The 13,810-nt window shown below is 36.9% G+C and overlaps 1 protein-coding gene across 2 annotated transcripts in view; it reads right to left on the minus strand.

Annotated features, from left to right (window-relative positions):
- Csgalnact1 (chondroitin sulfate N-acetylgalactosaminyltransferase 1) overlaps positions 1 to 13,810 on the minus strand; it is a 296,177-nt gene that overhangs the window by 183,034 nt on the left and 99,333 nt on the right. The gene's annotated exons all lie outside the window — the stretch shown is intronic.

The raw sequence follows: 13,810 nt of genomic DNA on the forward strand, positions 1-13,810 counted from the left end.
CCAAAAAAAAAAAAAAAAAAGAAAAAGAAAAAAAAGAATTATTAGGCAAAAATCAGAGCATCAACCCCCTAGGAGGTGGCAGTTCCCTGGAAGCTGTAGCTGGATGCCCCTTCTAAGTGTCCACAGGGACACCACAGGAGCAAAGGTCTCTCGGAGAGGGCATATAAGACATCCTCACCCCCAAAGTCTGTCCAAAGGACACTGGGAAAAAAAAGCTTCACAGGCAATGTCACAGTAACAGAAAAACTTTTTAGGGAAAAAGGAAAATATTTTTTTTTTGCATTGTGAATATATAATCAGAAAAAACACTTCTAAAAGGTTGTACAAATTCTGTGAAAAGATTGAGGCCTTGGTAGTTTTTATACTACTGACAGGAGGATAACTAGTTCAAGTTCTAGGATAATTCCGGTAAAGAAATAAAGATGCACTTGTTGTAGTTAAATCAGTGACATTTGTAAAGTTTTACTGTGGGATTTTAAAGGAAAAATTAAAATGTTATGTGCATGTACCAACTCCCCATGATGAATGTAATCATTATGTACTATAAGTAAGTAACAATAAATTTTTTTAAAAAGAAATTCAGTAGATACAATAATAAAACTACTACCTGCAGTTTTGGAGGAAGGATGTCAGTGACCTGCTGATAAATGTTAACAACCAGCTCTCCAGGAAGAAAAAACGCACATATGTCTTTACCTGTGTACATGTATTTATTCAAATTCACTAATATACAGTATGTATAACACAATCTACAAATAATAAAACATATAATACTTTTACCTTAAATTCTATGTAACAATAGATTTCTTAATTTTTGCCAAATTTTTCATATCTATAGAAAACTTATGTCTGAACTAATGAACAAGTATAGTTCCAACATGAATACTGGCTGATATTTTCTAGGTTTAGAATCAAGTGATAGTTTCATTCAAGCTAGCAACAGTGACTTTACTAAACCAGATAATTTCTCTTGAATATTAGAATATTTCTGTACTCTTCGTGATGTGATGCTGTAGACAGAAGACACCAGAAACTTTAATCATCAAACTTCGCCATCATTTTCTTAAGTCTATACAACAAAACAATAAATCAAGCCCTGATGTGTAGTAAATACTCCCAGGAAGTAAATAGTCCCTTGTGGCCAATTTCAAGCTATACCATGACCAACACTTACAAAGGTTTGCAAGAAATGCATAGTAACACACCTCTATATAGGATTTCCTTTATAAGGATGCAGTACTCCACGGATGCACATTAGTAAACTCCTCACTTTCTCATCCAGGGAACTGGTACCAGCTAGAACTGATGTGCTGAGTTCATTCAACTTGGCAAAACTTGGCAGTCTTATCACTTAGGACTCCCACATATTCCTGTTTGTAATACCAAGGATTACCTTTACGAAACTTGGGTATATAGTCAGGTGTAGTGGCACATGCCTGTAATCTCAGCCCTTGTGGAGAATGCCATTGGAAAATTCTAAGTTTAAGCCCAGCCTGCACAACTAAGCAAGATCTTCTCTCAAAATTAAAAGAAATAAACAAAACAAAAGAGCTGGAAAGTTGAAAATATATATAGCTCAATTCAAAGACCCTGGGTTTAATCCCAGTATAGCAAGGTAGAGAAAAACAAAACAAAACACTTGGCTACAAGTCTAAGAATCTCATTCAATGATGTTATTTGAACCATATCAAATGGTTCAAGAGAAATAATTATTAATTTTCTAAGAATTTTGCATGTTGAACAATAGCTAAATATAACAATTATTTTAAAATAAACCATATAACCTTAAATGTAAATCAATTTTTTCAAAACACAGAGATTAGATATTCAAAATTCATCACTCCATATTCATGTTACTGTATTTAATTATTTTCTATGCCTTTGAAGTTATTCAAAAGAGTAGCATACAAATTTGGGAGGGATAAAATGGAGTTAAAGTATTCTAAGACACTGGCATTGCACAGGAAGGAGTAAAAGCACTAGCTCATGTTAGCATTTAATCATTTAAAGATAAATAATGTGCTCACACTCAGATTATCATTGAGACAGTATAAAATAATATATAGCTAATGAGCAGTAGAAGGGAGGAAAGAAATTAGAAAAGTAAATAAGTAAATAAATATTCAGTTGAAAATAGCCCAGGGAGAAAAATGAGCAAAAATAGGTAAGATAAGTAGAAATCAAAAGTAAAATGACATTAAAACCCAAATAAGCAATCTCATTAAATAGGTATTCCAGTTATAAGACAAAGACTGACAGACTAGCTAAAACAACAAAATCTAACTATACTGCTGCTTTTAAGTGACATGCCTTAAACATAATGACAGAGTATTTGAAATGAAAACAGAAAAAAAATATACCATGCAAACACTAACCAAATTAAATCTGGGAGAACTAAGTTAATCAAAATAGACTTTGAGGAGGAAATTATTGTCAGCAGATTAACATAGCAATTCTAAAAGTATATCCACCTACTAACATAGCCTTGAAATAGATAAAGCAGAAAATGAAAGAACCAAAGAAAATAATTCTAATTAATAATCTGAATGCACACCTCTCTCAGAAGCTAATAGTATAAACAGGAAAAAATTTTGTGAAGATATAAAAGTTTTGAACAAAATTTTTTTCTAGTCTTTTACTTTTAACCTATGTCCTTAATTTAGGAAGTATTTCTTATAAGCATCATAAAAGTGAACACTATAGCCTAAAACTGTAAAGTTTGCATGATTTCTAAGAATAAATAAATATTTACAACACCTAATTACATTCAAGGTCAGAAAGCAATTCTCAGCACATCTGTAAAGACTAAATTTTGTGTGCTTGCTTTGGCAGCACATATAGTACAGACTAGGTTTTGTACAGACAGGGTTCACTGAACTCTGTAAAATTAAATTACAAATCAATAACAGAAAGATAACCAGAAATCCCTAGGTGTCAGATATTAACCAATGAACTTTTAAGTAATTCATGAATCAAAATCTACTTGAACTCAATGATAATAAAATCATAAACACTTCTGGAAGGGAAACTTCTAAGCCAAGAAGGAACTTTTAATCCATTCACTGAAAGTGGTGAAATATCTGCTCCTTCCCCATGATTCACTAACCCAAAATATCTTTTTCTTTCATTAAAGCAACATATACTTGAGCCAGCACCTAATAAGAGGACTTCCCCATGATCCTGTCTATGAAGTCATTTAAGGAAATTTGTTAAATATTCTGGATCTGGGTCTTGGGCAGCTACCCCATGAGACACAAGAATCTTTTATTTTATAGGACAAGATAGCATAATTATGTACTTTAAAACTTTCTTTCTCCTCCAAGTAACTGCCTTTAGAAGGTCTACTTCTCTTAGGCTATTCTTCAAGAATATAGACTCTGAGATTCTATATGCCATATCTTCTGCCCCCTGTGTTCCTAATGATCCTTAACTTCAAAGGACCATCATCTAGACGTTTACCTGATAAAGATACTTACAATTATGCACATAAAACCCATAAAATATTCTGTATAAAAATTATTTGTATTTATCACAAATGAAGATCTCCTCTAGCTTCGCCTTCTAATGAACTGCTAACATATTTTCATGTGCTTGCCGTAGCTGATATAAATCATAAATTCTTATTATTATAAATATGCTACACAAAAGAAAATTTTAATTTTTAAAAAATAGTCAACAGTACATTAATTGGAGTAATTAACATAAAGTGCTGTAACTTGTCTCCTCCCATATCTCAGTGTTTTAAAACAACAAAGGTTTCACTTCTTTTTTAATCAATTCTCACTTTAGTTAATGAATTTGGAGCATTCTCCAAATGGTGACTCAGGGAATGAGCCTCTTTTCATCTTGTATTTTCACTATCCTCTCGCTCCAGTGTAATCCTGGTGTCATCCAGCCAGCAAAAGTGGAGCACAATAAGGAAAAGATCAATCAAATATGTGGTCATCTATCTCAGCCTAGAAATGTTAAATGTCATTTCCACTCACTCCATTGGCCAGAGTTAGTCACATGACCCTGCTCACATGACCCTAAAGGGAATGGGAAATACTGTTTGTGCTCGAAATCTATGATTAGTAATATTGGAACCAGCCACTGCATGGATCAAAAGCATTGGGGGGAAAAGTGTCATGTTATCAGTAATATGTAGTTTGGTCTGTGAGGGTCATAGCTCTACTAAATATATACAGACATTTTTGTTTGTCATTGCTTCCTGAATATTACAACACTTTCCAAAGTTTTACCTTTTATTTGGTACTACTCTAAGTAATCTGGAGATCAGACATACACTGGAGGATATATGCAAATACTACCCAATTTAATGTAAAAGACTTGAGCATCTATGGATTTGGACATCCACGGACGATCCAGGAACTTATCCCCAGTGGATACTGAAGGATGATTGTATAGTCTTCTCAGAAATGAGGAGGAAAGTAAAATGACCTGTTAGATATATCACACTGCATCTCAAGTAGATGTCAGACTTAAGTCTGTTAAAAAGGAAGGAAACAAATAGAGTGGCATTCACCGATTAGGTACCAAGTTTAATGCTAAGAATATTACATACACTTTATTCAAGCAAAATGTAAACCTAGAAAACAAATATCCATTAGTCCCCTTATAAATTATACATGAAGAAACTGAAGCACAGACACCTTAAGCAAATGAAAGTCAGGAGTTACACCCAGGCCTATTTGACACGAAGGCCCACATTTCTCCCTTTAATCTTTCTGTTTTCTCACAATGTGTCCCACAAGCCACCTAATCAGAAGCTTTAGCAGCACCTCTTCAGATTATAGGGCCTTGATCCCCGTCACACAGTTACTGAGTAAAAATAGCCAAGGCTACATTACAGGAACCGGCATTTTCAGTTAGTTTCCAAGGTAATTCCATGCTACACTTGACCATACTCCCTCTGCAATACAACAGGGAAATTCTACATGCTTTTAAATAGACTAAAACATATAGGGAAAAAAGGTAAGGTTCAGTGGGCTTCAGAGAAGATTTCCTATGCATACAGAAAATCTCACAGAACAACGAGCAGCGAGGCGCTCTTCCTGAACCTCTTCCTGAGCCTCCTGAGAAACCGAGGGCACCTCACCCACCTCCCCATGTCAGCTCTAAGGTAGACTCCTGCTGTGCTCTCATGCAGTGTTGGACACCAGCTAGAAATCTCTAAAGCCTTTTAAAAAGATCATTTTAAAGATGTAAAGATCTTTGTGTTCAAACAATAAAACAAATAGCAGAATGAAGAAAATATCAACATTTCAAACAATAGCTAATCCCAGCAAGAATTTTTTTGTAGCCTTATAAGAACATCTTCTAAAATTGACATGAAAATGCAAATGAATTAAAACACCTACAAGCAAATCTGGAAACAAAAAATAAAGTTCGATAAATCACAACACCCACTTTTAAGACTTAGTAAGCAACCACAGCAATCAAGATAATGTGGCATTGGCAGAGAGAGAGAGAGAGAGAGAGAGAGAGAGAGAGAGACATGTAGATCAGTGCAACAGATCAAAGGACCTAAAAATTTCTGTGCATAAGTATGGCCAAAGAATTTTTAACAAAGACACAAAAGTGGCGGAATGAAGGAAAAGCCCTGTTTTCAACAAGTGGTGTAACATGATCAGGCAAAGAAGGATTTTCAACTGAAACCTCAAATCTTAAAAAAATTAAATCAAAATGATGCTCACATAAAATATTAAAATCTAAACTTTTAGGATAAAAAAGAACAAAGTCTTTATGGCTTCCAGTTAAGCAAATAAATCTTAGACATCACACCAAAAGTATGATCAATAAAATAAAAAATGCAATAAGTTAAACATGTTCTACAAAAGATCCTATGAATGGAGTGAAAAGACAACCAAAAAAAGAGTATCTGCAAGTCACATGTCCAAAATAGTGCTTGTACTCAGTAGAAAGAAAGAACTTTGTAAACTCCATAGTAAAAAACAAAAGAAAAAAAAAAAAGAACAAGATCAAGGTCAAGGTTACTATATGGGATGAAAAAGGCCAACCTCGAGACATGATTCCACTTAGATGGCATTCTCAGAAAGACTGCCGGGTGGCAGAGATGGAGAGAAAGTGTGAGCAAAAGGGCAAAGCAAAAGAAGTTCCTCTGGAGACTGAAACAATTCCGAATTCTGCCTGTGGCGATGGTTACACAAATCTAGAATGTAATATTTCCCAGAAATGTATACACACATGCAAGAAGCATGGGACAAGCAGTGAAATGTGACTAAGGTCTGTGTTCCATTAACAGTGTCCTGCCAGTGTCAAGGCCCTACTTTTGATACAGTGCTACGACCACCGAAGACATTACCACTGGGGAAAGGTGAGAGGTGGGGACTGGGGAACATTCTGTATTTTTTAACCCCTTGTGAGTCTCTACAATGATTTCAAAAATATAAAGATTTTTAAAATAGCTAATATCTGTTTAGTATTTTCTGTGTGTCCACAGTGTGCAGGGAACTTTGCATATGTCAACATATTAATTCCTTAAATTTTTGCAGCAGCTACTGTGTTCATCACATTTTAATGGATGAAGAAACTTAATTTCAGAAGTGATCTCTCGGGCACGTTCTGCACCAGCCAATCCCATAGGAGAGCCCAGGTGCCTTTCCATCTGCAGGCTGAGTTGCCGAACGGCTGAGGAGGAGCTGGAGAGAGGTGAGGAACATTTCCAAAGGCGTGCTCAGCAGCTCGGATCTGAGCAGGTCAGGAAAACTGGGGTTAATTAATCTGGGGAAAGTAGAGAAGGTAGCTTAATTGCCACCTTTTATGAAAGCTTTTGTAAGCATGGCCAGAGGATATAGGACAAATGAAAGGAGACTGAAATTGAAAAAAGAGAGTTAAGTTTGACATTAAAAATGTTTCCCCAACTGTCTGAGCAGAATTAAAACTAGGACAAATTATGCTCTCTTTTGAGACATTCAAGAAGGAAAGAAGGAAACTGGTCATTTCACTGAAAATTAAACGCAGGGAAGGTACAGCAGGTGCTGTGTCAGGCCCCATATATTGTACTTTGCATTTATCTGCTCTGCTCCCTTTAGGTAAATATACAGTAGATACGGCCATTACCATTTTACAGATAGGGAAACTCAGCTTCAGAGGGACAGGCACCTGTCTAAGACACTCAGCTGCCTAGCAGGGGAGATGGGAGCTTCAGACCCAAGTTTTCCTTCCTTCACAGTCAAGATCTTCCCACTGTATTACGCACGCTGTGAAACCTATAGACTTAAGAACTTGGGAAGTTTCCCATGTACTGGCATAAAACTGAACCAAATCACCAGTTACAGCCCCTTGCAGCTATACATCTATCTGTGCTTCCCAATGCTCCTAATCTGATTTTATAGCAGCTCCAGCTCTGCACCCAGCCCTTCTTTTAGGAACTTAATTTGGCCCAGTAAGTGGACCTATGCTTCTGCTATAGCATTCTCCTCAGAGCACCCCTACGGGTGATGACAAGCTGAGACAGGAGAAACAAAAGAGGAAGAAGTTAAGCTCAGGCCTCCCATTTTACAGGCAGGAAAATGAGTTGCCCAGTGAGCCAGACACAGCATCAAAATTGTGTTAAGAATAAAAAGTGACTCAGGGAGCGAAAACATCCAACCTCCTAAGATTTCAACTAGAATTAGGACAGCCCAGAGGAAGCCATGAGAGAATAAATGTCCCACTAGGCGGGGCTTGTTCCAGCCAGCCGGTGAGTGGGGGCAGATGGAGGTCACTGGTGGCCCAGCCTCTTCCTGTGCAGACAGATATGGGTAGCCACCACGGTCAGGATGCCAGGTGTGTGTGAGTGTGTGTGTGTGTGTGTATGTGTGTGTGAATAAAACTTTATAGACACTGAAATTTGTCTATTTCATATAACTTTTTGCTGAATTTTAAAGAGAGATTTTCTTTTAGAGCAATTCTAGGTATACAGTAAAACTGAGCAGAAACTACACAAAGGTCCCACATATCCCCAAGCACCTCCTTAGTTTCCCTTACTAATACATCTAGGCATTAGTGTGGCATATTTATCACAACTGGTCAAATATGGATCATTACTATTAATTAAAGTCCATCCATACTTTACAGTAGGGTTCCTGATTTATGGCATAGAGTTCTTTGGGTTTTGTCAAGTGCATTCCGTTATAGTTAGCTTCACTTCCTAAAATTCCCTGTGCTTCACCTATACATCCCCTGCACAATTTCCCTGCAACAGTGGGTTATTTTACTGTCTCTATAGTTTTACCTTTCTGAGACTGTGGGTGGTTGAAATTGTGCAGTACAGAGCCATTTCAGAGCGGCTTCTTTCACTCAGTAATATGCACTTAAGCCTCTTTTGTCTTCTCATGGTTTGATAGCTTTTTAATTTAATAGACTTTCTTTTTAAAAGATGCAATGTGGGGATAAGGGGAAAAAATAAGAACCAAGACCTGTCATATAAAGGCACAAGATCCCAGTAATGAATGGAACTGTACTGTATACCTAGAATGTACCAATAAATTCAATTTAAAAAAAGGAGCAGTTTTAGGTTTACAGAAAAATCGATCAGAAAGTAGAGTTCCTAAATATCCTTTCTCCTATATTACAGTTTTCTCTGTTCTTTATATCTCACATTAACATGGTACATTTATCACAACTGATGTATCAATACTGACACATTATTATTAACAAAAGTATATACCATATATTAGTGCTCAATGGCTTTGAATAATTGGAGAATTACACATATCCCATCTGTAGCTCAATTCTTGTCATCGCTGAGTAATATTCCCTTGTATGGACATGGCAAAATTTCTATGGTATGAGTGCTTTGGATTTCAGCCATTCTAACAGGCACATAGTAGTATCTTCTTGTCTTACCTAAATATGTCTTCCCTAAAGCACACAGCTCAACTGTCTCAAGTAAAAAAGTAAATCTTTAGATGCTGCCAGGATTCATTCTATAAGTATCATTCTCAGAAACTCCATCCAGTCAATCAGGAGGGCTCTGTTGAAAGAACAAAATGCTTTAAAACAATTAATTCCTATTGCTGAAGGCATAGCTAGTATTACTTAGTACCTGAAATTCACTGAGCTTGAAATACCAAATTGAAATTTATCCTTTTTCACTAATATATTAGAAGGAACTTTCGATGACATCTGAAACACAAAGATAAAAATAGTCTTCTTTTGATCACTACCTACATAAAGGCATTTCCCCCTGAATTTTACTTTGTTTCACAGAACTCTTGTTAGATTTAAGTATTGTGCACTCCTCAATTGCTTCATCCCATTTCAAAGACACTGAAATGCATGGGTTGGTGGCCTGGGTTTTTCCTTCTTCTACAGTTTATCCAGACATTTTCTAACATTTTTTATGGAAACTGGAGCAACAGAATAATTTGTTGTATATTATTACACCTGCTGTGGCTTAAACTTTCAAATAGTGAAAAGCATTTTCTTACTATATTTATTTCAAAGCTGCATTTCACACCTGTATGTTTACATAATGATTTTGATGCTCATTAGCTCTACAAAGATTCAAGCAATAAAGTGCAAAAAAAAAATCCTGAAAAGAAGTCATTCAATTTTTTGCAAGTATGAACTTTCAATAGTTCTGACTTCATGTCACAGAAACTTAACAGACTCAAAAAACATACCTACCTTGAAAAAGTTATTGGCAAGGAGCTCAAAATTTGAAATGGCCCATTTTATGTCCCTATCCTTAACAAGCAAGATCAAGCACCTTTTCCTCAAGTATAGATCTGCTGTTTATGGCAGCTCCTCAAAAGCCTTGGAAATAGCCCATAATTATGTGGCAAAGATGCCTGAAAACTTTTCCAGAACAAATGACAAAGCATTTGAAAGAACCATGAAGAAAGTATTTGCTGGAAATAAGTATAACATTTGAAATACCTTCTCTTTGTTTTTAATCACTACATTTTGTGGAGTACGTTCAATTACTGCCACTCTTTACCACTGGCTACATATCAGGAACTCATTAGGCATGCCTGTATTTCATACGGCAACAGGAAACTTCAAGTAAAGCAACAAAGCTCCGATACATCAATAGCACTAAAGAAATTCTCCCCATTATATTTTCATCAATTTAAGTGGAGTGATCATGCATTATGCAGAGAGCTTTTTTAAAGAGGGTTTGGGGGATGATAAAACAAAACGTATCTTTCCAGTTAGGGGCCTCTGGCCCAGGATGTGCTTGATTGTCACTGCTGAACAATGGCAAAGGTGTCTCCAGCATGTAATCATTTTATTGTGGCATGTCCAACCTGGGAGCGTTCCCAGTAGCTAGTGCAGTACAGGTAGCTGAGGAGTCTTGTTACCCTTTCTTTTCCTTTGTCACCCTACTATTTTAAAATGTATATAATAAAAATGCTTCCATCCACACTACAGAAAAAAAAATTCTAGGATCCTGCAATGGCTAATTGGTTGCCTCTCAAAACAAGAAATGCGTGTCAAAGTCCTAAACCCCAGGACTTCAGAATGTGGCATTGTCAGGAAATAGGGTGGTTGTAGTTGTAATAAGTGAGGGTGATGGATGTCACTGGAGTAGGATGGGTCCCTCAGCACATATGGCTGGTGGCCTTACTGGAAGACATGTAAAAATAATGACAAGCACAGAGATTATAGAGCTGCTGCTGCAGGCAAAGGAATGACAAGGATCAATAGCCACCCCAAGAAGCAAGCAAGACACAAGGACAAATTCTCTGTGGCTTTGCCAGCATCTTTAAGATTTCTAAGTTTCAGATTTTGGACTCTTTGCCTCCAGACCCATGAGACAATAAATTTTTACTGGTTAACAAATGTGAAGTGTGTTAATGGCAGTTTTGGGAAGCAAATATGCATGTCCTGTGACAGATGGATTCTGGAACCAGGGGCATCATCTTATCAGTACAAACTCATGGCATTCAGAGCTCCCTGGGACAGCCATCGCCCTCCCCAGGGACCGGACCCAGGGTAAGTGCCTTGCTGTTCATCCCTACACAACCCCTAAATAGAGACACAGCCTCCGGGGAACACTACCCAAAGGCAAAGGGAAGAAAACAGAGCTTCCCTTGAGAGATTTGTGAGTGACCTTTTTCATTTGTTTCATTTCTAATGTATGCAGAATAAGCCAATAGATTTATCATTGCACCTGAAAATTAAGACATACTTGGGATATTTCATGTCATATTCATTAATCCTAAAATATATTTTATGACTTTCACACACAAAATAACTTGACCTTAAAAGTTATTGTGTAACTTGGCGATGGGGCCTTTGGGAAATGCTTTAGTTTAAGGGAGGTCATGACAATGGGAGCTCATGTGGCTGCTTTCAGCATCTTTGTAAGGAGAGACGCCCGAGAGCTCACTCTCTTTCCTGATCACGTGAGGCCCCAAAGAGAAGGTGGCATCCATAAGGCTTGAGGAAGAGTCCTCATCCAAAGTGGAATTGCCCTGTGCTTAGATCTTTGGTCCCCAGAAAACAACAACAGAAAAACAAATGCCTGTTGTTGAGTCCACCCAATCTATATGGTATTTTGTTTTGGCAACCGAAGAAGAATAAGACAGTTGTCGTGTGTAAACAAGAGCATAAGGCAAAGAAATGATGAAGATGCACTAAACACATACTGTGTGGATGAGGACTCTCTCCCTGGAAATTGTAGGTGTTTGAAGCACAACAAACATTTAAGTGAATGAGTTCAAATTAGGTTGCTATGCTCTTGCTTTCAAAAAGAGGATGGGTTTTCTTTGTATTTGATGGCACCATCCTGTGCCCTGAGGTTGGTCAATGGGGCAAGGCAGAAAAGAAGGTGAGGTGAGAGAACTATGTTGTCCCACCCGGAGCTCACACCCCTGGAAATGCTGTGGGCTGTGCCTGAGCACCTGCTTTTGTTCTGGGCTCCTGTCTCATGCAGAACTGTTTTGCATCCTTTTACTTTCAGTCTATGAGTATCTTTTGTAGTAGGTGTGTTTCTTGTATACAGAATATTCTTGGATTTTTCTTCTTAATCCATTCTGCTAGTCTGCTTCTTTTGATTGGTGAATTGAGGCCATTGACATTGATGGTTGTAACTGATACGTATCGACTTATTACTGTCATATTATTTTCTTGTTGTTGGTTCTTTTGTTTGTTTGTTTGTTTGTTCTCCCTCTTCCTTTGAATTCTTGCCTATTGGATTTGCTCTGTTGTGCCTCCTGGAGTTGTGAACTTCATTGTCTTTTTCTAGGATATTTTAAAATATTGTTTGGAGTGCTGTTTTGGTATTCATGAAGTTTCTCAGGTGTTCTTTGTCGTGAAAGTATCTTAGTTCCCCAACAACTTTGAAAGATAGTTTTGCAGGATACATCAGCCTAGGTTGGAAGTTCTTTTCTTTTAAAGCTTGAGATGTCTCACTCCAGGCTCTCCTTGACTTGAGAGTTTGTGTTGAAAAGTCAGTTGTGATTCTGATAGGCTTTCCTTTGTGTGCAATTTGTTTCTTTTCTCTAACTGCATGTAGTATTTGTAGTCTTATGGAAATTGTTCCCTCTGAAAGGCACTCTCCCTTTTCTGGTTGAGAGAAAAATCACACAGTCCCTTTTCTCTGCAACAAAAAAAAGCTGCTATTCTTTCAATGTAGGGTGGCTTTAGTATTTAGAAACAGCAGCAATCATTCTTTTTTATTTACCACATGCGCTTGGTAAGATTTTTATTTTACTATTTTTCTTTCCAGTTTATGATAATGTTCTCTTTTCTTGTATGATTATGTCATCAGCCTAATTTTCCCTTCTGTTAAGTCTTGATTATTCCCCCCACAGGCTGATATTTAAAATAAAAGCATTTAAAAACTTAATGTTAGAAGAACTGTTATGTAGTCACATGCATAGATGGGAAAATAATCCTACAGATACTGTTAATATTCCATGCAAATTAAGGCTAATGCAGCACATCTAGATAGATGTTTTCCTTGAGGGCTGATCTAATTATAAAACTGAGCCTAAATTTCAAAAAGGTAATAAGCAAAGGGGAGGGAAAATAAAAATCAGCTTATTTTTGCTATTGCAGATTTGACTTCCAAGAAACATTTGCATTTTACAAAAAAAATTACAACCTAAAATTATATCTATTATGTCACAATCTATTCTAAACTAACCTGACCACCTGTGTTATTTTTCATCTTATTACTTTTGAATGACATATAATAATTGTACATAGTCATAGAGTACATGTGATACTTCAATTCATGTACACATTTGTGTATAATTCTACTTCCAAAACCCCAAGTAATCCAATTAAAATGGGCTAAAGACCTCAACTGATATTTCTCCAAAGTGATATACAAATGACCAACAGATAAATGAAAAAACGCTCAATATCGCTATTATGTTTTGATCTTGGATGTCTCCAGAAGGCCCATAAGTTCCCAAAAGGCTTGTTCACAAGCCAATAGTGATACAAGGAAGTATTGGAATAGTTAAGAGGTAGAGCCTAGAGGTAGGAAGTCATGTCATTGGGAGTGTTCTCCTAATGGGGTACTGGGACCCCAGCCGCCTCCTCTGTTTCCCAGTCTCCATGAGACAAGCTTCTTCCTCTGCCATGTACTCCTACCATGACTGTATTTGCCACAGACCCAAAGCAATGAAACCATAAGCCAAAATAAATTATTACGTACTCCTTCAAAGTTACTTTCTCAGGTATTCTGTCACAGCAATGAAAAGCTGACTAATGCAATTGCTAACCATCAGGAAATTGCAAACAAAAATCACAATGAACCATGACCTCACTCTAGTTAGAGTGGCTATTACCAAAAAGACAAGAAGATAAAGAGTGGAGGGAGAGATGATGACAACGACAGGAG

This window comes from Fukomys damarensis, unplaced genomic scaffold (genome assembly GCF_012274545.1).
Source record: "Fukomys damarensis isolate Sample0158 unplaced genomic scaffold, DMR_v1.0_HiC HiC_scaffold_18, whole genome shotgun sequence".
Taxonomy (NCBI): Eukaryota; Metazoa; Chordata; class Mammalia; order Rodentia; family Bathyergidae; genus Fukomys; species Fukomys damarensis.